This window comes from Saimiri boliviensis, chromosome 2 (genome assembly GCF_048565385.1).
Source record: "Saimiri boliviensis isolate mSaiBol1 chromosome 2, mSaiBol1.pri, whole genome shotgun sequence".
Lineage (NCBI taxonomy): Eukaryota > Metazoa > Chordata > Mammalia > Primates > Cebidae > Saimiri > Saimiri boliviensis.
The window spans coordinates 138,948,447-138,972,192 of NC_133450.1; the positions used below are offsets into that span (position 1 = coordinate 138,948,447).

The 23,746-nt window shown below is 47.9% G+C and overlaps 1 protein-coding gene across 2 annotated transcripts in view; it reads left to right on the forward strand.

Moving 5' to 3' along the window:
• Positions 1 to 23,746, forward strand: part of NACC2 (NACC family member 2) — an 87,981-nt gene that overhangs the window by 50,145 nt on the left and 14,090 nt on the right. The gene's annotated exons all lie outside the window — the stretch shown is intronic.

Genomic DNA, 23,746 nt, shown 5'->3' on the forward strand with positions numbered 1-23,746 from the left:
GCCGAGATCATGCACTCCAGCCTGGGCCACAGAGTGAGACTGTGTCTCAAAAAAAAAAAAATTGTTTTGAAGGATTATTGTAGTCCTTTGCTGTTTGCCGATCTCTAAAAGATTACTAAAATGTTGATTGATGTTGCAAGTGAATCTGTCGATCAGTTTGGGAATTGACCCCTTAACAATATTGAGGCTTCTCTCTCTCTCTCTCTCTTTTTTTTGAAATGTAGTCTTGCTTTGTCACCCAGGCTGGAGTGCAGTGGCATGATCTCGGCTCACTGCAACCTCTGCCTCTCAGGTTCAAGCAGTTTTCTGCCTCAGCCTCCTGAGTAGCTGGGATTACAGGTGCCTGCCACCACAACTGGCTAATTTTTGTATTTTTAGTAGAAACAGCGTTTCATCATCTTGGCCAGGCTGGTTTTGAACTTCTGACCTTATGATCTGCCCACCTCCACCTCCCAAAGTGCTGGGATTACAGGCCTGAGCCACCGTGCCCGGCCATGTCTCTCAATTTCTTGCCACTGTAATTTCCCCCAGCTTTTAGTATATGGATGTTATTTATATATGTAACAGCTTTATTGAGACATAATTCACATGCCATACTGCTCATCCATTTAAAGTAATAATCCAGTGTTTTTTTGTATATTCAGAGCTACGAGGCCAGCACTACAATCAATTTTAGAATATTTCTGTCATCCCCCAAGGAAACCCCATGCTGTTTAGCAGGCATTTCTGTTCCCCCATATTCCCTTTGGCCCTAGACAAGCATAGTCTACTTTTCCTTATTCTGGGCACTTCAGATAAATAGAATATATGATATACTGTGACTGGCTTTTTTCTCTTGGCCTCCGGAATTACCCGTGTTGAAGTACATGTCAATACTTCATTTTTCTTTCTTTTCTGCAACCTCCACCTCCTGAATTCAAGCAATTTCTGCCTCAGCCTCCGGAGTAGCTGGGATTACAGGTGCCCACCACCATGCTGGCTGATTTTTTTGTGTTTTTAGTAGAGAGAGGGTTTCGCCACATTGGCCAGCCTGGTCTCGAACTCCTGACCTCAAGTGATCTGCCTCTCTTGGCCTCCCAAAGTGCTGGATTTACAGGCATGAGCCACCATGCCCAGCCAAGAATGCATGCTTTCTTGCTTTGTCTCCCTTCTTTCCCTCTTTCCCTCTCTCTTTTTCTCTTTCTTTTCTTCTTGACAGGGTCTTCCTCTCATTCTGTTGCCTGGGCTGGAGTACAGTGGCACAATCTCTGCTCATTGCAACCTCTACCTCCCAGACTCAAGAAGTCCTCCTGCCTTAGCCCCTAGAGTAGCTGGAGCTATAGGCATGCGCCACCATGCCTGCCTAATTTTTTTTTTTTTTTTTTTTTTTGTATTTTTGTAGAGATGGGGTTTCGCCATGTTGCCCAGGCTGGTCTTGAACCCCTGGACTCAAGCCATCCACCTGCCTTGGCTTCCCAGAGTATTAGGATTATAGGTGTGAGCTACTACGCCCAGCCATTTTTTTTTTCTTGGGAAGTCAAATTCCATTGTGTGGATAGTACCATGTTTTCTTTATCAGTCAGTAGTTGATGGACTTTTGGAATGTTTCCACTTGTTGGCGATTTTGAATAATGTGACTGTGAATGTTCATATACAAGTCTTTACAGACACATTTTCCACACATTTACCCACATAGCTAGTAGTAGACTTGCTGATGCTACATATTTTTTGCAAATATTTCTCCTTTCTTATATTTTAATTTAGGGCTTTTGTGGATTATATTGTTTATAATTTCATTTTCCAGTTGTTTATTGTCAGTACATAGGAATAAAAATTTTTTTTTTATATGTCGACCTCATATTCTACAACCTTGCTGTCTTTAGCGATTAGCGATTAGTTCTAATAGCTTTCTGCAAATGCCTCAGCATTTCCTACATAGGCCATCGTGCTGTTTGTGAACAAAGACAGTTTTACTTCGTCCTTTCCAGTTTGCATGCCTTGTATTTCTGGATTTCCACTCCAGGTTGAGTGGAAATGGTGGGAGCAGACGTCTCTTTGCCATGTTCTCTCTCTCAGGGGAAGAGCATTCAGTCTTTCTTGTTACCTGTGATGTCAGCTGTAGGTTCTGCATAGCTGCATTTGACCAATTTGTGGAAGTTTCTATCTATGCAAGTGAGAATGTGGGTGTTCTTAATTTTGTTAACGTTGTGTATTGCATCAGTTACTGTTCAAATATTGAACCACCCTTGCATTCCTGGGATGAACCTCACTTGGTTATTTTGTATTACAGTGTTTATATATATTGCTAGATTCAACTTGCTGATAACTTTCTCAAGGAATTTGCCTTTATGTTCATGAAGTTTATTGATCTGTAATTTTCCTCTCATGTGTTTGTCTGGTATTGGTATCTGCATAATGCTGGCTTTAAGTTCCCTTCCTTATTTCTTGAAAGAGTTGGTGTCAGCTTGACTTGTTTAAGTGTTTGATAGAACTATCTTACCAGTGAAGCCACTTGGGCCTGGGGTTTGTTGCTGTTAATTGTGTGAAGACTTTTAATTACCAATTTAATTAGCGGCATTCTTACGAGTTACAATTGACTTTAATTACCAATATTACTTTAGACATCGAACTATTAGGATTTTCTCTTTCATCTTGTCCTAGTCGTAGCAATTCGTGTCTTTCATGTGATTTATCCGTCTCCGAAGTCTACTTTGATGTCACTATAGCATTTCAGCTTTCTTAGATTTAGTATTTGCAAATTTTGGCTCTTTCTCCTATTCCTTTTAACCTACCTGTGTCTTAAAGTGTATTTTTTAGAGACGGCATATTGCTGCGATGTGCATTTTCATGCAGTCTGACAATCTACCTTTTATTTGGAATCTTTAGACCATTTACATTTGGTGTAACTTTCAGTGGCTGTAGGTGTATGTCTGCCATCTTGCTGCTTGTTCATTGGCCTTTCTCCTTTTCCTCCCTCCCTGCATGTCTCTCTGGGGAATAGGATTCAGTGTTGGTCTGCAGCTCCACGATTGCTTACCAGCTATTCCTGCTGCTGCTTCCGTGGTTTAGCAATGGCTCTAGATCCCGCTGCTGCAGCTGCGTCTCTGACCTCCCTCAGCTCCACTCCCTCAACTGCACCACGCTCCTCATGCATAACTTAAAGACTCTTAAAGCAGCGTGTTCTCACGTTCCTCCTCCAGGCCTTTGTGCTGATGTTGTCCTGCATTTTACTTCTTCATGTGCTATAAGCCTTATGTTATTTTTATTATAAAGTTATCTTTTTCTATTTTTAATAACTTTTTAATTTTACGTATTGTAAAATTTACTCTTTGTACAATTGGAGGTTTAAGACAATTTTTATTATTATTACGTTTTGAGACAGCATCTTCCTCTGTCGCCCAGACTGGAATGCGGTGGCACGATATCAGCTCTCTACACCCTCTGCCTCCCAGGCTCCAGCCATCCTCCCATCTCAGCCTCTCAAGTGACTGAGACTACAGCCACATTGCCACCACGCCCAGCTAATTTTTGTGGATTTTTTGGTTAGAGACAGAATTTCCGCATGTTGCCCAGGCTGGTCTTGAACTCCTGGGCTCAAGCAATCCACCTGCCTGGTCATCCTAAAGTGCTGGGATTATAGGCATGTGCCACCATGCCCAGCCTGGCATTTAAAAAAACGCATATAGTCATGTAATTACCTCCCCAGTTTAGATCCCCACAATAGAGAACAATCTCATCACCCTAAACTCATCTTGCTGCATTGTGGTCATTCCCCCCACCCCACTCCAGACTCCCAGCCACTGCTTACCTGTGTCCTGCCTTATAGGTGGGGTTGTATACAGTATGTGGCCTCTTGGATACAAATGCATTTCAGATTCATTCGTGTTGTGTGTGTTAGCATTTCATTCTCTTTTGTTGCTGAGTAAGTAGTATTCCATTGTATGGCTATACCACAGTGTGTATACTCATTCACCAGTTAAAGGACATTAGGTTTTTAGTAATTATGAACTAAGCTGCCGAAACATGTGCATACATGATTTTGTATGTACTTTTTTTTCTTTTTTCTTTCTTTCTTTTTTTTTTTTTTTGGAGACAGATTCTTGCTCTGCTTATTGCAAATTCTGCCTCCTGGGTTCAAGCAATTCTCCTGCCTCAGCCTCCCAAGTAGCTGGGATTATAGGTGCCCGCCACCACACCTGGCTAATTCTTTTTGTATTTTTCAGTAGAGACGGGTTTCGCCATGTTGGCCAGGCTGGTCTCAAACTCCTTACCTCAGGTGATCGACCTGCCTTGGGCTTCCAAAGTGTTGGGATTGCAAGCATGAGCCACTGTGCCTGGCCAAGTTTTCATTTCATTTCTTTTCTTTTTTTTTGAGATGGAGTTTCGTTCTTGTTGCCCAGGCTGGAGTGCAGTGGCATGATCTCGGCTCACCACAACCTTCGCCTCCTGGGTTTAAGTGATCCTCCTGCCTCAGCCTCCCAAGTAGCTGGGATTACAGGCATGTGCCACCACACCCAGCTAATTTTGTATTTTTGGTAGAGACAGCGTTTCTCCATGTTGGTCAGGCTGGTCTCGAACTCCTGACCTTAGGTGCTCCACCCACTTCAGCCTCCCTAAGTTCTGGGATTACAGGCATGAGCCACAGTGTCTGGTCCCAAGTTTTTATTCCTATTGGGTCAATCAATCTAGGAGTAGGATGCAGGTTGTATGTTTATAGGAATTGCCAAAACTGTTTTCCAAAGTAGTTCTATAATTTTCTGTTGTAACCAGCAGGGCAGAGATCTCTCATCTCTCTGTGTTCTCGTCAATTCTTGTTTTTCTCTTCTTCAGACTGTCCCAGTAGCTCCATGGTGGTATTTCATTGTGGTTTTAATTTGTCTTGTGCCTCTAACATCTGATGTTGAACTTCTTTCATATATTTATTTGTCATGTAAAAATCTGCTTATTGATAGCTTTGGGTTTAGTATTTAGGTCCGTGGCTCGTTTTCGAGTTAATTTTTGCATGAACTAGGTCTTCATTTGTTTTGTGATAATCACAGAATACCTGCAGTGGGATAACTTATGCAGAGGTTTATTTAGCTCTTGGTTCTGCAGGCCAGGAAGTTCAGGAAGCATGGTGCCTACATCCGCTCAGCTTCCAGTGAGGGCATTCGGGCTGCATCACAGCATGGTGGAAGGTCAAAGGGGAGCCTGATGGGTATGGAGGGGCAAGACCCGAGGGGCATCCTGGCTTTGCAAAAGCCCACTCTCTTGGGAACACTCCCAAGAGAACTACTCCAGTCTTGCAGAGTGTATGAGCTGTGCCCTTTGTCATGTCCGCAGGCTGGCTGCCAGTGCTTAGATTTATCATGCCTTGAAAATGGACCATTTAAAATATTTTCTCACATATCAGGTTGAGTTTCTATCAGGTACCATTCTCTTTCTGCCTGAGAATTTCCGTTAACACTTCTTACAGCCCTAGTGTTAAGACAGGTGATGCGTTCTGAAAAGGTATAAAAATGTCTTTATATTGGCCAGGCGTGGTGGCTCACACCTGTAATCCCAGCACTTTGGGAGGCCAAGGTGAGCAGATCACCTGAGGTCAGGAGTTCAAGACCAGCCTGGCTAACATGGAGAAACCCCATCTCTACTAAAAATACAAAAATTAGCCAGGCGTGGTGGTGCATGGCTGTAATCCCAGCTACTCGGGAGGCTGAGGCAGGAGAATCACTTGAACTTGGGAGGCGGAGGTTGCAGTGAGCCAAGGTCTCACACTACACTCCAGCCTGGGCAACAGAGTGAGATTCTGTCTCAAAAACAAAAACAACAACAACTTTGTATCACCTTTTAAAAATACCTGCCTAATTGAGGTATGCCTTACATACAAAGTCATCAGCTTTTCTTGTGTAATTTATTGTCACCTTCATTTTTCAAGGAAACTTTTGCTGCATATAGAATTCCGGGTTGACAGTTCTTTGCTTTCAGTGCTTTAAGGATGTCGTATTCTTTGTCTTCTGGATTGTCCAGGAAATCACAGTCATCCTTATCTGCATCCTCCTGTGTTTATCGTGTCTTCTTTCAGGCTGCTTTTATCTCTGACTTGCAGCAGTGTGACTGTTGTAAGCCTTTGTGTTGCTTTGTACTTATTCTGCTTAGGGTTTGTCAAGCTTTCTGAACATGTGCATTTATGCTTTTTTTTAAAAATCGAAGTTGTGATTTTAAAAATTGTTTTTTATTTTTCTGCCCCTCACCCTCTAAAACTGAAATGTATGTTTTTGTCACTGAGGTTCTGTTTATTAATTATTTGCCCTTTTTCTTCTATAGCCTTTCAGCTGAATAATTTCTACTGTGGTTTCTTCATGCTCAAGGCTTTCTTTTCTCAAGTTCCATTTTGTTCTTTTTTTATGCTTTTCATTTCTCCCCTCATTGAGTTTCTGTTTTAAAATCCTCTGATCATGTTTATAATAGCAGATATCAGCCGATATATGTGTGTATGTGTATATATGTGTGTGTATGTGTATATATGTATATGTATGTACGTGTGTGTATGTGTATATATGTATGTGTATATATATATATATGTGTGTGTATGTAGGTGTGTGTATATATAAAATAACCTTTATCAGCTACTGCCAGCATTTCATCATTTCTTGGTCTGTTTCTGTTTACTGATTTTTTTTCTCCTTAAAGTGACCTTTCTGTGGTTTCTCTCTTATTTTTTTAATAGATGCTGAACATTGTAATTGTTACTTTTTTGGGCATCTGCAGTTTGCTGCCCTTGATTCACTCACGGTTGTGTTAGGTAGAATTTCAGTAACAAGTAATGATACTGGGCACGTTTTCACAGGCTTAGCCACTTGGGCATCCTCCTTTGTGAAGGAGGAAAATATTTTGCCCACCTCTTCCTGGAGTGAGTTATCTGTCATTTTCTTGTGACTTTGCTCGTCCCGTGCTGTGAATTGGCATCCTTTGTCAGACACCTAAGTAGCTTCTCCTGTTGTACAACTTTGTTTCTTAAAATAATTTTTATAGTGAAGTTTATCAAACTTTTTGTACGATAGCAGTTTTTATATCATAGTGAAAGAAATTTATTCCCCCTCAGATCATTATGATGTTCTATGTTTATTAAAAAAAAATTTTCTCTCTCTCTCTCTCTGTTTTGAAATCACTTTCAACTTGCAGAAAAGTTGTAAGATAAGGACAAAGAACTTCTGTATACCCTCCACAGTTGGTAAGAATTTGCCATGTCTGCTCTATTGTTCTTTTTCTCTTTACACATGCAGGTTTTTCACTAAACCATTTAAAAGTAAGGTACAGGTATTATGCCCTTTACATCAAAAGGCTGAACTTTTAAAAAATAAACAAGGACATTCTCTTACATAATCACAATACGCTGTGCAAAATTCAAGACATGTCATCTCAATGCATCATCCTCACGTAACTACAGACCGTACGTTTTCCCACAGGATTCAATATTGTTCTTTAGAGCAGTGTTTCTTTCCCTGGTCCGGTATTTAATCCAGAATCACACATTGCATTTTATGGTTCTTCTCTTTCATCTGTTTATTTTAGAACCATTTCTCAGCCTTTATCTTTTCTGACACTGATCTTTTGCAAAGCACAGCTCATTATTTGTAGGCTATCCCTCTCTAGGTTTGTCAGGTTTCATCTCGGGATTGGGGTCAGGTTGTTCGTTTTGTCTGCAATTCACGACAATGAAACCGTCTCAGTTCATCGTAGGAGTCACGTGGCATCACTTTGGCTCAATATTGGTGATGCTCCTTTGATGGTTTGGTGCAGGTAGTCGCTGTTCTTCCCTTTGTGAGAAGAGGCTATGTGAATATCCTGAGTGTCCTCAGTCTTCCATCCATTAATTCTAGTATTTATTGGTGACTCCTGCCTGAATCAGGTACTGCTTGGATGGGTGCAAATATGATTGGTTTTTGTTTTTTTGTTTTTTTGAGATGGACTCTTGCTCTGTCGCCCAAGCTGGAGTGCAGTGGCATGACATTAGCTCACTGCAACCTCTGTCTCCTGGGTTCAAGCAATTCCCCTGCCTTAGCCTCCCAAGTAGCTGGGATTACAGGCGTTCACTACCATGCCTAGCTAATTTTTGTGTTTTTAGTAGAGATGGGGTTTCTCCATGTTGGTCAGGCTGATCTTAGACTCCTGACCTCAGGTGATCTGCCCTCCTCAGCCTCTCAAAGTGCTGAGATTACAGGGGTGAGCCATCGCGCCCGACCCCCAAATATGATTATGTGTAACCAACCCTGTAACTCCTACATTTACTAGTTAGCAGTCTTGTGGGAAAGAGCTTCCCCTACGTCTCCCACTGATTGGTCTTATTCCTCCATTCATTGTTATTTATTTACTATCAGTGTAGAGTTTTGGGTTGGTTGGTTGGTTTGGTTTGGTTTTTGACACAGAGTCTCGCTCTGTCGCCCAGGCTGAAGTGCAGTGACACAATCTAGACTCACTGCAAACTCTGCCTCCTGGGTTCAAGCAATTCTCCTGCCTCAGCCTCCCAAGTAGCTGGGATGACAGGTGTGAGCCACCACGCCTGGCTAATTTTTTGTGTTTTAGTAGAGACGGGTTTCACCGTGTTGCCCAGGCTGGTGTTGAACTCCTGACCTCGTGATCCGCCCACCTCGGCCTCCCAAAGTACTGGGATTACAGGCATGAGCCACTCTGCCCGGCCTGGGTTTTTTTTTAAAAAAGTATTTTCTTGCTGCCTTGTTCAGCAACATATTCCAGGTTTATCCTACACTTTCTGGTCCCTAGCCCTGGAATCAGTTATTTTTCCTTTTAGCAGGGAATGTTGTTGAGAAACCAAGATCTTGGTGCTGGTTCGTTCACTGCCACTCGCCGTTTCTGCTTTTATAGCCTTTTAGCAGTCAGAGCTGGGAATGTATGTGTTTAAGAATGGTGGGGCCAGGCGTGGTGGCTCACACCTGTAATCCCAGCACTTTGGGAGGCTGGGGCGGGCGGATCATGAGGTGAGGAGTTCAAGACCAGCCTGGGCAACTGTGGGTTCGTACTGATACTCCCCAAAGCAATCAGCACCCTAGGGTTCTTCCTGACCTTCCTCTCTCCCTTTTCTTTTTCTCTCCTAATAGTTAAGATTCAGATTCTTGTGAGTTCTTACTAAAGACTTTCGGATGTGTAGTGTGTCTGGTGTGGATTTTGGTGCGTAGTGTGATCCAGGGCTCAAGGCTCACTTGTTCCTGTTTCACTTTCCCGTTGACCTGTGTTTTCACCGAGAAGGTCTCTTTTGCTGCTGGACTGCAGGGCCCTTTGTGGTGTCTCAGGTGTCTGTAAAATGACTGAGTTTGTATTTGAACTCTGCTCGATACCCTTCATCCCTCTTTTTTTCCTATGCCAGTACATGTTGTTGTTTTTTTAATCTTTTTTTTTTTTTTTTTTCTAAATCTTTCTAAATATTTTCTCTAAATTTTTCAGGTTTGAGTTCCTTGTGATTTGCCTTGCGTTGGCTATTTTTTGCATTTTCATATACTTTTCAGAAGTAGATTGCCAAATCTCTCTCTCTCTCTCTCTCTCACACACACACACACACACACACAGACACACACACACACACACACACACACACACACACCCTGCTGGAATTTGATTGGGATTGCATTGACTCTGTTGCTTGATTTGGGGTGATCTGACATTTTTATGACATTGGATCTCCCAGTCTATGGGCACGGCATACCCTCTGTTTATCTGCATCTGTCCCCATTTCTTAGAAATATTTTGCAATTCTCTGCACATTTTTTAAAGACTTATTCCTAGAAGGTCATTTTAAAATTTGAATTACATAGTACTTTCTTTTTTCATGTTTGTTACTAACATACAGAAACAAATTGGATTATCTTAGAAGTCTGCTTACCTTGCTAAACTCACTAATTTACTCTGAGATTCTGCCTGCAGATTATTTTGGATTTTATTTTATTTCTGAGACAGGATCTCACTTTGTTGCCCAAGCTGGAGTGCAGTGGTGCAATCTCGGCTCACTGCAACCTCAGCCTCCTGGGCTGAAGTGATTCTCCTACCTCAGCCTCCCAAGTAAGCAGGATTATAGGCGCATGCCACCATGCCCAGCTAGTGTGTGTGTGTGTGTGTGTGTGTGTCTGTGTGTGTGTGTTTAGTAGACATGGGGTTTTACCATGTTGGCCAGGCTGGTCTCTAACTCCTGACCTCAGGTGATCCACCTGCCTTGGCCTCCCAAAGTGTTAGGATTATAGACGTGAGCCACCACACTTGACCTAATTTTTGTATTATTAGTAGAGATGAGGTTTTGCCATGTTGGCCAGGCTGGTCTCAGACTTCTGACCTCAGGTGATCCATCCACCTCAGCCTCGAAAATGCTTGGATTCCAAGATTGAGCCACTGCACCCGACCTGCTTTGGATTTTTCCGTGGATACAGACATGTCATCTGCTTAATGCCACAGTTTCTTTTATTTCTAATCTTTTTTTTTTTTTTTTTTGAGACAGAGTTTCACTCTTGTTACCCAGGCTGGAGTGCAATGGCGCGATCTTGGCTCACCGCAACCTCCACCTCCTGGGTTCAGGCAATTCTCCTGCCTCAGCCTCCTGATTAGCTGGGATTACAGGCACGCACCACCATGCCCAGCTAATTTTTTGTATTTTTTAGTAGAGACGGGGTTTCACCATGTTGACCAGGATGGTCTCGATCTCTCGACCTTGTGATCCGCCCGCCTCAGCCTCCCAAAGTGCTGGGATTACAGGCTTGAGCCACCGCGCCCGGCTCCTTATTTCTAATCTTAATCTTTTTGTTTCCTTTCTTGCCTGATTGAACTGGCCAGAACTTCTTACATATCCCTGTCTCCCTAACCTCAGGAAAAGCCTTCGCTTTTCCTCTTCAGGATATTTGCTCTAGGCCTCATTGTGATACGTTTTATCAGATTGCAGAAATTACTTTCATTTCCTAGGTGAAGAGGTTTTCCCTAAGTGCTGCATTGTAACAAAAGCCTCTCTAAGGATGGGTTCCCTCCTGCTCTGTTAATGTGCTTAGTTGCATTGACTGCTTTTCCAAATGTTGGAACGACTTTGAGTTCCTGGAATAAACTGAGCAGAGTTGTGCTGTGGCAGCCTTCTGTTACACATTCCTCTGGATGCAGCTTGCTAATATCCCTTCCCCTCCTTTTGGGCGCCTCTCCCGAGCCTTCCATCCTCCCCAGTAGTAAAGACCTTGACGGAGCCTCAGACAGAAAAGGCAAGTGAGATCCCAGGAGTCTGGCGGGAGGGAAATCATCCCTTCCGTGGCCAGACCTGTGCCGTGAGCACTGGTGGTGCGGCAGAGGATGCCCCTGCTCTTTTTTTTTTTTTTTTTTGAGACGGAGTTTCACTCTTGTTACCCAGGCTGGAGTGCAATGGCGCGATCTCAGCTCACCGCAACCTCCGCCTCCCGGGTTCAGGCAATTCTCCTGCCTCAGCCTCCTGAGTAGCTGGGATTATAGGCACGTGCCACCATGCCCAGCTAATTTTTTGTATTTTTAGTAGAGACGGGGTTTCACCATGTTGACCAGGATGGTCTCGATCTCTTGACCTCGTGATCCACCCGTCTCGGCCTCCCAGAGTGCTGGGATTACAGGCGTGAGTCACTGCACCCGGCCTTTTTTTTTTTTTTTTTTGAGATAGAGTCTCACTCTGTTGCCCAGGCTGGAATGCAGCAGCGTGATCTCAGCTCACTCCCACCTCCGCCTCCCAGGTTCAAGCGATTCTCCTGCCTCAGCCTCCCAGGTAGCTGAGATTATAGGCACCCACCATGCCTAGCTAATTTTTGGTATTTTTTAGTAGAGATAAGGTTTCATCATGTTAGCCAGGGTGGTCTCGATCTCCTGACCTCGTGATCCACCCGCCTCGGCCTCCCAAAGTAGTAGAACAGCCTGCCCTGTTCATTTACCCTGAGCCCCAGGGGTGCTGCAGAGGACACCCCTTGCCCCTCACCTCCACCCCCGGTCACTGACCCTGAGCGTCAGGAAAGCTGCTAAGGAGCTGCCCATACACATCAGCTGTGGGTTTTGGTGCAGATGCCAAAAACCCACAGTTGGAGGAGGTGGGAACGCAGAACCAGGGCCTGGAGGCAGCAGTAAAAGCCATGTGGTTAAATCGGTTCCATGCATGGCCACTAGCCTGTGTGGGGTGAGATCATACATTTCTTATTTGCTAATATTTTCTTTAGGATTTGTGTTAACCATGTTCACAAGAGAGATTGCCCTTTAATTTTCCTTTAAGGAAAAGTTCTATGTTTTCTTCTTTTTTCTTTTTTTAAAATGGGGCTGTGGGCTGGGCACAGTGGCTCTGCCTGCAATCCTAACACTTTGGGAGGCCAAGGCGGATGGATCATTTGAGCTCAGGAGTTTGAAACTAGCCTGGCCAAAATAGAGAAACTCCATTTCTTCTAAAAATACAAAAATTAGGCCGGACACAGTGACTCACACCTGTAATCCCAGCACTTAGGGGGGCCGAGGTGGGTGGATCACAAGGTCAAAAGTTCAAGACCAGCCTGGCCAAGACGGTAAAACCCCATCTTTACTAAAAATACAAAAATTATCTGGGTGTGGTGGCGGGTGCCTGTAATGCCAGCTATTCAGGAGGCTGAGGCAAGGAATTATTTGAACCCAGGAAGCAGAGGTTGTAGTGAGCCAAGATCATGCCACTGCCCTCCAGCCTGGGCAACAGAGCGAGACCGTGTCTTTAAAAAAAAAAAAAAAAAAAAGTAACTCAGCATGGTGGTGCATGCCTGTATTCCCAGCTACTCAGGAGGCTGAGGCACAAGAATTGCTTGCACTCAGGAGGTGGAGGTTGCAGTGAGCTGAGATCATGCCACTGCAACCCAGCCTGGGTGATGGAGCAAGACTCTATCTCAAAATGAATGAATGAATGAAGGAATGAATGAGGCTATGGAGGGAAGGAGAGGAAATGGCACTAACACTGATAATGATGCTCTTATCTCTTTACCATCCCAAAGTCCTATGGTTTGATGCCAACATTATCTGACCTCATTAAATGAATTCAGAATTATTTCCTTTTCTTTAATGATCTGGAACAGTTTGTATAATGCTGTGCTATTTCATTCTTAAATGTTTGAAAAATGTCACAGGCAAAGCCATTTAGTTCTGCTGTTCTTTGTAGGGAGATATTTATTTAGCTTCATTTTCTTGAATAGCTGCAGGAATAGTTCGCATAATCTGTTTCCTCCTGTGTCTGTTTTGGTAAATTGTGTATTTCTGGAAGTTCATCGGCTCCATCTAAAGTTCAGATGTGTTGGCCAGACGCAGTGGCTCACTCCTGTAATCCCCAGCACTTTGGGAGGCCGAGGCAGGCAGATCACTTGAACTCAGGAGTTCAAGACTAGCCTGGGCAACATGGCAAAACCCCATCTCTACCAAAAATACAAAAAGTTAGCCAGGCACGGAGGTGTATACCTGTGGTCCCAGCTACTGAGCAGGCTGAAATGGGATGATCGCTTGAACCTGGGAGGTGGCGCAGGTCATAGTGAGCTGAGGTGACACCACTTTACCCCAACCTGGGTGTCAGAGCGAGACTCCCATCTCAAAATAAGTTAAAGTTCAGATGTATTGACATGAAATTGTTGCAGTACCCTCTTTAAGATCTTCTGAATGTCTGTAGCAGGGATGAGCCTCTGACAGTGGCAGGTCTGTTCCGTGGCCTGTTTTTGTATAGCCCACAAACTAAGGATGGGGTATATATTTTTAAAGGATTGCTTTTAAAAAGCAAGGAAGAGGCTAGATGCAATGGCTCATGCCTGTAATCCCAGCACTTTGGGAGGCCGAGGAGGACGGATCATGAGGTCAAGCGATGGAAACTATCCTGGCCAACATGGTGAAACCCCATCTCTACTAAAATACAAAAAAATTAGCCAGGCGTGGTGGTACTTGCCTGTAATCCCAGCTGCTTGTGGGGCTGAGGCAGGGTATTGCTTGAACCCAGGTTGCAGAGGTTGCAGTGAGCCGGAGCCAAGATCGAACCACTGCACTCTAGCCTGGCTGCTGCAGAGTGATACTCTGTCTCAAAAACAAATAAATAAAAAAGGCAAGGAAGGGCTGGTACGGTGGCTCACACCTGTAATCCCAGCACTTTGGGAGGCCCAAGAGGGCGGATCACTTGAGGTCAGGAGTTCGACACCAGCCTGGCCATCACGGTCAAACCTTGTCTTTACTAAAAATACAGAAGTTAGCCGGGCGTGCTGGTGGGTGCCTGTGTCATGGGATCTGTGGTGTGCTGCTTTGCCAGCCGAAAACCTCTGTGGCCAGTGGTGCCTTCACCTGGGTTTTGCTCGTGCCTGCCGGGCCTGTTGCACCCATTCGGCCTGCTGGGCTGTGCTTGGCTTGGGCTGTGGGCCCCGATCCCACACCTCTGAGGGCGAGCCAGGAACAGAGCGGCAAGGAGTGCGTGAGCTAGCAAGCGAGGGGTCCAGCGGCTGCGTGGAGCCAGGCACGCCGGCTGCAGTGGGATGGGCAGCTCCAGGCACTGGCACAGCTGCAGCTGTGCCCAGGAGGGTGGAGCTCCCACCCCTCCAGCTTGGAGGCGGGCAGGGCTTCTACGTGTTCCTGGCTCCCTCCAGCTCCAAGGAGCGTGCAGCCCTGGCCACACCCTACCCAGTGCAGCTGGCATCATGGCAGTGGCCGCACCGGATGGGCCACTGCTGCCATCACCTGTAGTCACAGCTACGCAGGAGGCTGAGGCACAAGAATCGCTTGAACCCATGAGGTGGAGTTGCAGTGAGCCGAGGTCACGCCGCTGCACTTCAGCCTGGGTGACAGAGACCCTGTCCCCCCCCCCAAAAAAAATGAAGCAAAAGCGAAGTGGGACACATGATGGATCGTGCACGTGGTTAGCCTACCGGAAGAGTTTCCTCTCCAGCCACTCCCAGCAGAAGTTTGCCGGCCCTGTTCTATAGAATCTGTTGTGTCGTGTTCTCGATGTTGTCTTTTTTTTTTTTTTTTGAGACTGAGTTTCCCTCTTGTCACCCAGGCTGGAGTGCAGCGGTGCAATATTGGCTCACTGCAACCTTGGCCTCCCATTCAAGCGATTCTTCTGCCAAGTAGCTGGGATTACAGGCTTCCATCATTATGCCCAGCTAATTTTTGTATTTTTAGTAGAGATGGGGTTTCAGCACATTGGCCAGGCTAGCCTTGAACTCCTGACCTCCACCTACCTTGGCCTCCCAAAGTGCTGCGGTTACAGGTGTGAGCCACTGCACCTGGCCGATGTTGTTAATCTTCGTCTTTTCTCTTATTCTCCTCTCTCAGACGTGCTAGAGAGTTTCCATTGTGTTTGTCTTTTCAAAGAATCAGCTTCTGGATTTTTTTCTCTTATATATGTATTTATATATATTTTTGTTTCCGTTTATCTCTACTTTCTTTGTGTTTATCTTGCTATTTATTTTCCCTGGATTTTGAGATCTATAGATCATTGACATCTCAGCCTTTTAAAGTAAAGCTCTTGGGGCTTGCCTCTCCTGATGAGCACTGCCTAATTCTAACACATTTTCACATGTCAGATTTTCATTATTATTCAGTTAAAAGCATTTTCTAGTGAACTGTGATTTTCCTCCCCTTCGCCCTTGTGTTGTGTGCAATGTATTGCTTAATTTCCAAACCTTTTTGGATTTTCTGGTCATCTTTTTTGTTATGAATTCCGAATTAACTTCCCAGTGGACACAGGATGCACTCAGCCGAGTTCATTGCTCTGGAGTTTGTTGAGACTTTAATGCTCCTGTCTATGTTCCGTGCGCGCTGATGAGATTGCGTGAATGGTCCCAGTAAGGATGGCAGACGCATGTTCTTTCAGATGTGTTGTCATCTTCCTGTGTCGGCTGCAGACGTGGTGAGTTACAGTCTCTAAGCCTGGCTGTAGCTGTGACCATTTCTCCCTTTAGTCCTGCTACTTACGTTCAGTGCATGTTAATCTCAGGTGTTTTACCTTCCTGTTGAGTTGATGCCCTTATTATTAGGAAGTATTCTTCTTCGGTGCTGCTAACAGGTCTGGCTTTAATGTCTGCCGGGTCTGATACTAGCAGAGTCACTTCCAGTGCCCTTTGATTTAATATTTACATGGTACATCTATTTTCATCATTTGTCTGGTTGTTTAAGGTTTTCTCTTGAGTTTCGCTTTATTCATTCTTCACAAACATTATTTTTGTTTGTTTGGAGACCTCGTGTTGCTCCATCATCCAGGCTGGACGGCAGTGGCACTATCTCGGCTCACTGCAACTTTCACCCTCCAGGTTCTAGCAGTTCTCGTGCCTCAGCCTCCCGAGTAGCTGGGATTACAGACATGAGCCACCACACCCGCCTAATGTTTGTATTTTTAGCAGAGACAGGGTTTCACCATGTTGACCAGGCTAGTCTCGAACTCCTAACCTCAGGCGATCTGCCTGCCTCAGCCTCCCAAAGTGCTGGGATTACAGGCGTGAGCCACCGCGCCCGGCCAACAAGCATTATTTTCGATTGGAGTGTTTTGTTGACTTCCATTTCATGTGGTCACTGACTGCTGGGTCGCATCCACTGGTCTCTGCTCTTCCCCTCTGACCTTCTGTTGCTCCTCCTTTCTGGTTAATTAGGTATTCTATTCCGTTTTTCCCTTTATGTGCTTATTTTAAGTTTTTACACTATTGTGGGTTAGGGGTTGCAGCATTCATCCTGAGGTGGAATGTGCTGTGTGTCAGTTCCGTGTATGTCATAAGCACCACTAGGCCTGCTGCTGCCGTTCCAAATCATCGTGTTTCTATTTATCTGCACGTTTCCCCCCACGCTTTTCACTTTCTCCTGCGTTACCTCACTCCTCTCTGAGATCACTTTCCTTCTTCACGGGGCTCTATGTCCTTGGTTGGTCTGGGGACTTCTCTGTCTCTTCACAGCCTCAGTCTCTTCTTCTTCTGGGGCTCCAGTTGCATGGACATTAGGCCTTTCCCAAGTCCTGCATGTTCCATGTGTCTTTTATTCTGTTTCCTGTGTTTTGTTTTCTTTTTTTTTGAGATAGAGTTTCACTCTTGTTGCCCAGGCTGGAGTGCAGTGGCACCATCTTGGCTCACTGTAACCTCTGCAGCCCCCCACCCCCGGGTTCAAGCAGTTCTCCTGCCTCAGCCTCCCAAGTAGCTAGGATTACAGGTACACACCACCACACCCGGCTAATTTTTTGTATTTTGAGTAGAGACAGGGTTTTGCCGTGTTGACCAGGCTGGTCTCGAACTCCCAACCTCAAGTTATCGGCCCACCTCAGCTTCCCAAAGTGCTGGGGTTACAGGCGTGAGCCACCACTCAGCCTATTCTTTCTTATTCTGTGTCAATCTGGGTATTTTGTATTAAATTATTTTCCAGTTCACAAATCTCATCTGCACTATTTAATTTTCCCCTAAATCATTCTTTTGAGTTCATAATGTGAGTTGTTGGATTTTTGTTTTGTTTTGTATTTGAGATAAAGTCTCACTCGGTCACCCAGGTTGGAGTGCAGTGGTTGGAGTGCAGTGGTATAATCTCAGCTCAACGCAACCTCTGCCCTCCAGGTTCAAGCGAGTCTCCTGCCTAAACCTTCTGAGTAGCTGGGACTACAAGTGCACACCCCCACACCTGGCTAATTTTTTGTGTAGTTTTAGTGGAGACAGGGTCTCACCATGTTGGCCCGGCTGTCTCAAAACTCCTAACCTCACGTGATCTGCCCACCTTGGCCTCCCAAAGTGCTGGGATTACAGGCGTGACCAACCTTGCCCAGCTGCATTTTTTTTATAGGACTTAATCCTTTCTGTTGATCCTAGTTTTCTGGTGAAATTTTCCATCCAGCTGCCTGCATTTCTTGTACACAGTAAGAATTGTTATTTTAAAGTTGGCGTCTGCTAATTGTCTGATGTCCTTTTGTAAATTGTTTTTTATCATTTGGTCCATGGGTCCACGTCTAACGTCTCTTAGTGAGTTGGTTTCTGTCATTTGGGGCTGCTTTCTGGGATTCCTGGCCCTTGCTTGCGGCCGGCCGGACATGGTGTGAAAAGCGTGAGATGCCCTAAGCAGGCTACTCCGGAAACGGTCTGGGGACTGCTGGTTGGAGGTCTGCAGTGAGAGGAAATCTGTGCCATCCAGCAGCACCCGTGCCCACACCAGCCAAGGCTGGGTACGTCTGGTTTACCCCCACACCCCAGGCCTTCCAGGACCTCAGCTGGAAGCTTGGTGTTCCCCAGAACCCTCGTCTTTGCTGGCCCTGAGATCAGTCCGGTTTCATCTCTCCAATGTACAAGAGGCCAAATTCTAGATTCCATTGTTTTTAGTTTCATGGCAGTTATTTTCGCTTAGTTGTGGCCTGTATACGTGGCTACTTAGTAGTCAGTAAATATCCAAGGGAAAGTTCCGAAACTGCCCCCAGAGGCTCCCGACTCCATGAGCCTCTGCTGGCTCCAGGCCCTGCCGCCTCCGTCTGCTCCTCCCCAGGGCTGGGAAGTCCCTGTCCTCCGGATCTCGGCCTCTTAGGGTTTCAGTTAGTTTTTTGACAGTTTTAAAAGTTGTTTTTGATGAGGGAGTTAGTCTGATGTTGGCTGCTCCCTCATATCCATGATGGGAACCTCTGGGGTGTTTTAGAAGTTAAATATATTTATTTTTGCATAGCTAATGTGTGTTCACTGTCTTAAAGACTAGGAAAAGGTCATGGAGTGAAAGCCATTCTCCCCCGTGGTCCTCACGCATACACTGTCTCCTGGAGGAACTCACAGCTGCCGCACATCCTGGGGGCTTCCTCCATGACTGATGCATGTGCATGTGTGGGGGGGGGGGAGGGAGCTTTGCATGTGTGTGGGGGGGGCGCGCACATATATATGGTGGTGGGTACGCACCTGTGTGGTGTGGGCACCGCCCCATGCATTGATATTCATTTGTCCTTAGTGTCCTGGTCAGCATTCTTACCACACACACAGTCCTGCTAATGTCTTCGCAGTGACCTGTGCCATGTGCTGTGGTAGGTGGGATTGGTTGAACCCATGCCCACGGCTGGACAAGCTCTTGCAAAGGCAGGGCTGCCTGCTGTCTTGAGGACGCCCTTGGGCGAGTGTGAGCAATGTGTGGATGGATGTGGAGCAGGAGCGCGATGCAGTCAGATGAGCTTTGATAAACACAACCGCTGGGAGCCCTGCGGAGGCTTGGACGACGTGGGGACTTCTCGAGTCTTCAGGACCAGGCTTGATGCTGGCAGGAACGGGTGCTGGGATTTGTAGGAGATAAGACAACAGCACCTGCCAGGCCTGGAGGGAGCCTCAGCTCTAGGGAGGGCACTGGCCAGGTGTGTGGGTGGGGCAGGGTAAGGCCAGGTTTGACGGGACTGTTGAGCTGGTCAAGCAGAAGTCGCTCAGGGATCACATGTGCTCTGAGAGCTGCACAGTGGGGCTGGTCGAGCAGGCCCAGGTGCCCTGGCGGGCTGCAGGATTATGCTGGCCCCCTGGGGGTGCCGGGGAGGTTTCCATCTCTAACTGGCCCCCACATCTTCCCCTGCAGCTGTACCCATGAGCGTAGGCACAGGGACTCGAGAGACCAGCGAGCACCTTTCTCTCCAGGTTCCCAGGAGACCAGAGAGGCCAAGATGTGTGCACGGCTCCTCCCTCCCTGACTTGAATGCCCCTCTCCACCTTCATTTTTCTTCCTCCTGGCATTCCCGGTTGGACTTTTGTGCATTTCCCATGTCTCAGCATCCATGAAATGGGCCGCGTCTTAAAAGTGTGTTGTGGTTGAATTTGTGATCGTTTTGCCTTCCCAGTTGTGGCGTGGTGTGGCCAAATTGGTGGCACCTTTGCTCTGTGGCACATGAGAAAATGGCATGCCTTATAATCGTGGCCTCTGTGCTTCCAGCAAGTACAGCGTTGAAGTCATTTCTGGTCTTTCTGGAGGGTGGCAGAGGCACTGCCCCAGCCAGCACTGGTAGTGATGGGGACTGTGTGTTAGGTGCATACTGGGTGCCAGGCCCTGGGGACGCTGACCAGCAGGGTGAGCCCCGCCTCTCTGCCAGAAGCGCTGGGCCCAACTGTGACCCTATTGGGGCACAGAACAGGAGGCTGCCCACAGACAGACCCACGTGGCCACGCTTGATCGGTTTTTGACAAAGGTGCACCAGCCGTTCCACGGAGGAGGTGGCAGTCTTCACAGACGGGCCGAGCAACTGTCCGTCCACACGCACAGCACCAAAACTCCCTCCGCCTCAGCCCCGCACCCCACACAAAAACTGATCGGGAGCTAAGTGGAAAACTAGCAGCGTGTTGTGTGGATGGTTCCGGCGCCTTTGTCCACAGGCCCGTGGCAGGACCTGTGGGCTGCGTGTAGCCTGGGACATTTGTGAACAGAGCAGGGATAAGCCTTCCTGTGCAGGCTGCCTTTGGAGCTAAGTTCCCAATTTTCTTGGGCAAATAGCTAGAAGTATAATTCCTGGGTCATAAGCGTATGTTGAACTTGATAAGAGACCACCAAGCAGTTCTCCAGAGTGGTGGCCATGCCACTCTGCCCTCTCCCTGGTGACGCCAGGACATCCTGGCTGCCCCTTGTCGTCAGCTATCGGCGGTTTACATTTTGCGATACTGGGAGGTGGGACTGTCCTGGCTTGATTTGCCTCTGTCGGGTGGCTAAGGATGCCGCGTGCCTTTTCATCTGCTAATTTCCATCTGTGAGTCCCCTGGGAGGGGGAGTCTGTGCAAATCTTTTTTGCCCATTCTTGAAACTGGATTGTTTGTTTTTAACTATTGAGTTTTGAGATTTCTTTATATTTTTTTTGATGCAAGTCCTTTGTCAGATATGTGATTTGCAAGTATTTTCCTCCAGAATGTAGCAAACTTATTCTGGGGTGAGTGAAGATAAGTCACTCACAGATCAGAAGTTTTTCATTTTGATGTATTCCGGCTCATCAGTCATTTCCATTGTGGATTGTGCTTCGGGGGTCATGTCTAAGGCTTCACCTTAACCTAAGACCAGAAGGACCTTCTGCCTGCTGTTTTATTCTAAAAGATTTGTGTTTTACCCTTAGCTCCCTGATCAGTTTTTGTGTGGGGTGCAGAGCTGAGAGGGAGGGGGTTTTGGTGCCGTGCATGTGGACAGCCAGTTGCTCAGCCCGTTTGTGAAGGCTGCCACCTCCTCCGTGGAACAGCTGGTGAACCTTTGTCAAACACTGATGGATTGTGGCTGTGTGGGTCTGTGTGTGGTTCTGTGGCGTGTGGGTCTGTGTGGGGGTCTATGTGTGGGTCTGTGGCATGTGTGTCTGTGTGTGGGTCTGTGGCGTGTGCATCTGTGTGCGTCTGTGGCGTGTATGTATGGGTCTGTGTGTGGGTCTGTGGCATGTGCGTCTGCGTGTGGATCTGTGTGTGGGTCTGTGGCATGTGCATCTGTGTGTGGGTCTGCGTGTGGGTCTGTGGCGTGTGCATCTGCGTGTGGGTCTGTGGCATGTGGGTCTGTGGCGTGTGGGTCTGGCATGTGGGTCTGCATGTGGATCTGTGTGTGGGTCTGTGGCGTGTGCGTCTGCATGTGTTTGCGGCGTGTGTATCTGTGTGGGTCTGCGTGTGGGTCTGCGGCGTGTGCGTCTGCATGTGGGTCTGGCGTGTGCGTCTCCGTGTGGGTCTGCGTGTGGATCTGTGTGGGTCTGCGTCATGTGGGTCTGCATGTGTGTCTGCGTGTGGGTCTGGCGTGTGCGTCTGCATGTGGGTCTGCAGCGTGTGGGTCTGCGGCATGTGGGTCTGCGTGTGGGTCTGTGGCGTGTGCTTCTGCGTGTGGGTCTGCAGCGTGTGGGTCTGCGTGTGGGTCTGTGGCATGTGCGTCTGCGTGTGGGTTTGTGTGTGGGTGTGTGGCGTGTGCGTCTGTGTGTGGATCTGTGTGGGTCTGTGGCGTGTGCGTCTGCGTGTGGGTCTGTGTGTGGGTCTGTGGCATGTGCGTCTGCGTGTGGGTTTGTGTGTGGGTCTGTGGCGTGTGCGTCTGCGTGTGGGTCTGCCTGTGGGTCTGTAGCATGTGCGTCTGTGTGTGGGTTTGTGTGTGGGTCTGTGGCGTGTGCGTCTGTGTGTGGATCTGTGTGTGGGTCTGTGGCATGTGCGTCTGCGTGTGGGTCTGTGGCGTGTACGTCTGTGTGGATCTGTGTGTGGGTCTGTGGCGTGTGGGTCTGCAGCATGTGGGTCTGCGGCATGTGTCTGTGTGTGGGTCTGTGGCGTGTGTCTGTGTGTGGGTCTGTGGCGTGTGGATCTGCATGTGGGTCTGGCGTGTGGGTCTGCGTGTGGGTCTGCAGTGTGTGGGTCTGTGTTGTGTGGATCTGTGTGTGGGTCTGTGGTGTGTGGGTCTGTGGCGTGTGCATCTGCGTGTGGGTTTGTGTGTGGGTCTGTGGCGTGTAGGTCTGTGTGTGGGTCTGTGGTGTGTGTGTCTGCGTGTGGGTCTGTGGCGTGTGGGTCTGTGGCATGTGGGTCTGTGGCGCGTGGGTCTGTGGCGTGTGCGTCTGCGTGTGGGTCTGTGGCTTGTGCGTCTGCGTGTGGGTCTTTGGCAGGTGCGTCTGCATGGGTCTGTGGCATGTGCGTCTGCGTGTGGGTCTGTGGCAGGTGCATCTGCATGTGGGTCTGTGGCATGTGCGTCTGCGTGTGGGTCTTTGGCAGGTGCGTCTGTGTGTGGGTCTGGCAGGTGCGTCTGCGTGTGGGTCTGTGGCAGGTGCGTCTGCGTGTGGGTCTGTGGCAGGTGCGTCTGCGTGTGGGTCTGTGGCATGTGCGTCTGCGTGTGGGTCTGTGGCGTGTGCGTCTGCGTGTGGGTCTGTGGCGTGTGCGTCTGCGTGTGGGTCTGTGGCGTGTGCGTCTGCGTGTGGGTCTTTGGCAGGTGCGTCTGCGTGTGGGTCTGTGGCATGTGCGTCTGCGTGTGGGTCTGTGGCGTGTGCGTCTGCGTGTGGGTCTGTGGCGTGTGCGTCTGCGTGTGGGTCTGTGGCGTGTGGGTCTGCGTGTGGGTCTTTGGCAGGTGCGTCTGCGTGTGGGTCTGTGGCAGGTGCGTCTGCGTGTGGGCCTCTGGCAGGTGAGTCTGCGTGTGGGTCTCTGGCAGGTGCGTCTGCATGTGGGTCTGCGGCAGGTGCGTCTGCGTGTGGGCCTCTGGCAGGTGTGTCTGCGTGTGGGTCTGTGGCGTGTGCGTCTGCGTGTGGGCCTCTGGCAGGTGCGTCTGCGTGTGGGCCTCTGGCATGTGCGTCTGCGTGTGGGCCTCTGGCAGGTGCGTCTGCGTGTGGGTCTGTGGCAGGTGCGTCTGCGTGTGGGCCTCTGGCAGGTGCGTCTGCGTGTGGGCCTCCTGTTGTGTGCCGCTGACCTGTCTGTCCACTTCCCTGGACCGAGCAGGCTTACTGACTGGAGCTTTACAGGAGATCTTCAAATCGGTGTGATTCAGCACTTTTTCTGTCAGTTTGGATTTAAGGTGTACGTTTCTACATCATTAATACTGGGGGTTCCTTTTCTTTTCTGTGTTTTAACAAATGGCGTATACTTTTAGGAGTGGGCCTCGCCCTCTCCCTCCCACCCCTGCCGAGGCTTTGCTGGGCTCCACCAGGCGACCCTGCCACTCGCCGGCCGCCACCCATGTCCACAGGGACTCCCTTGGTGGGGCTGCCTGTGGGATCTCTGAGGGTGTCACCTGGGGAAGTCCTCAATGACACACTCCAAACTGGGGACAGGCACAGGGCTCGCCACCCAGGATGTGGTGCTGTCCTGTGGACAGGTTCGCGTGTTCTGCCTGGGGGCGGGGATGTGGAGCCTTCAGACCCCAGTCAGTGACT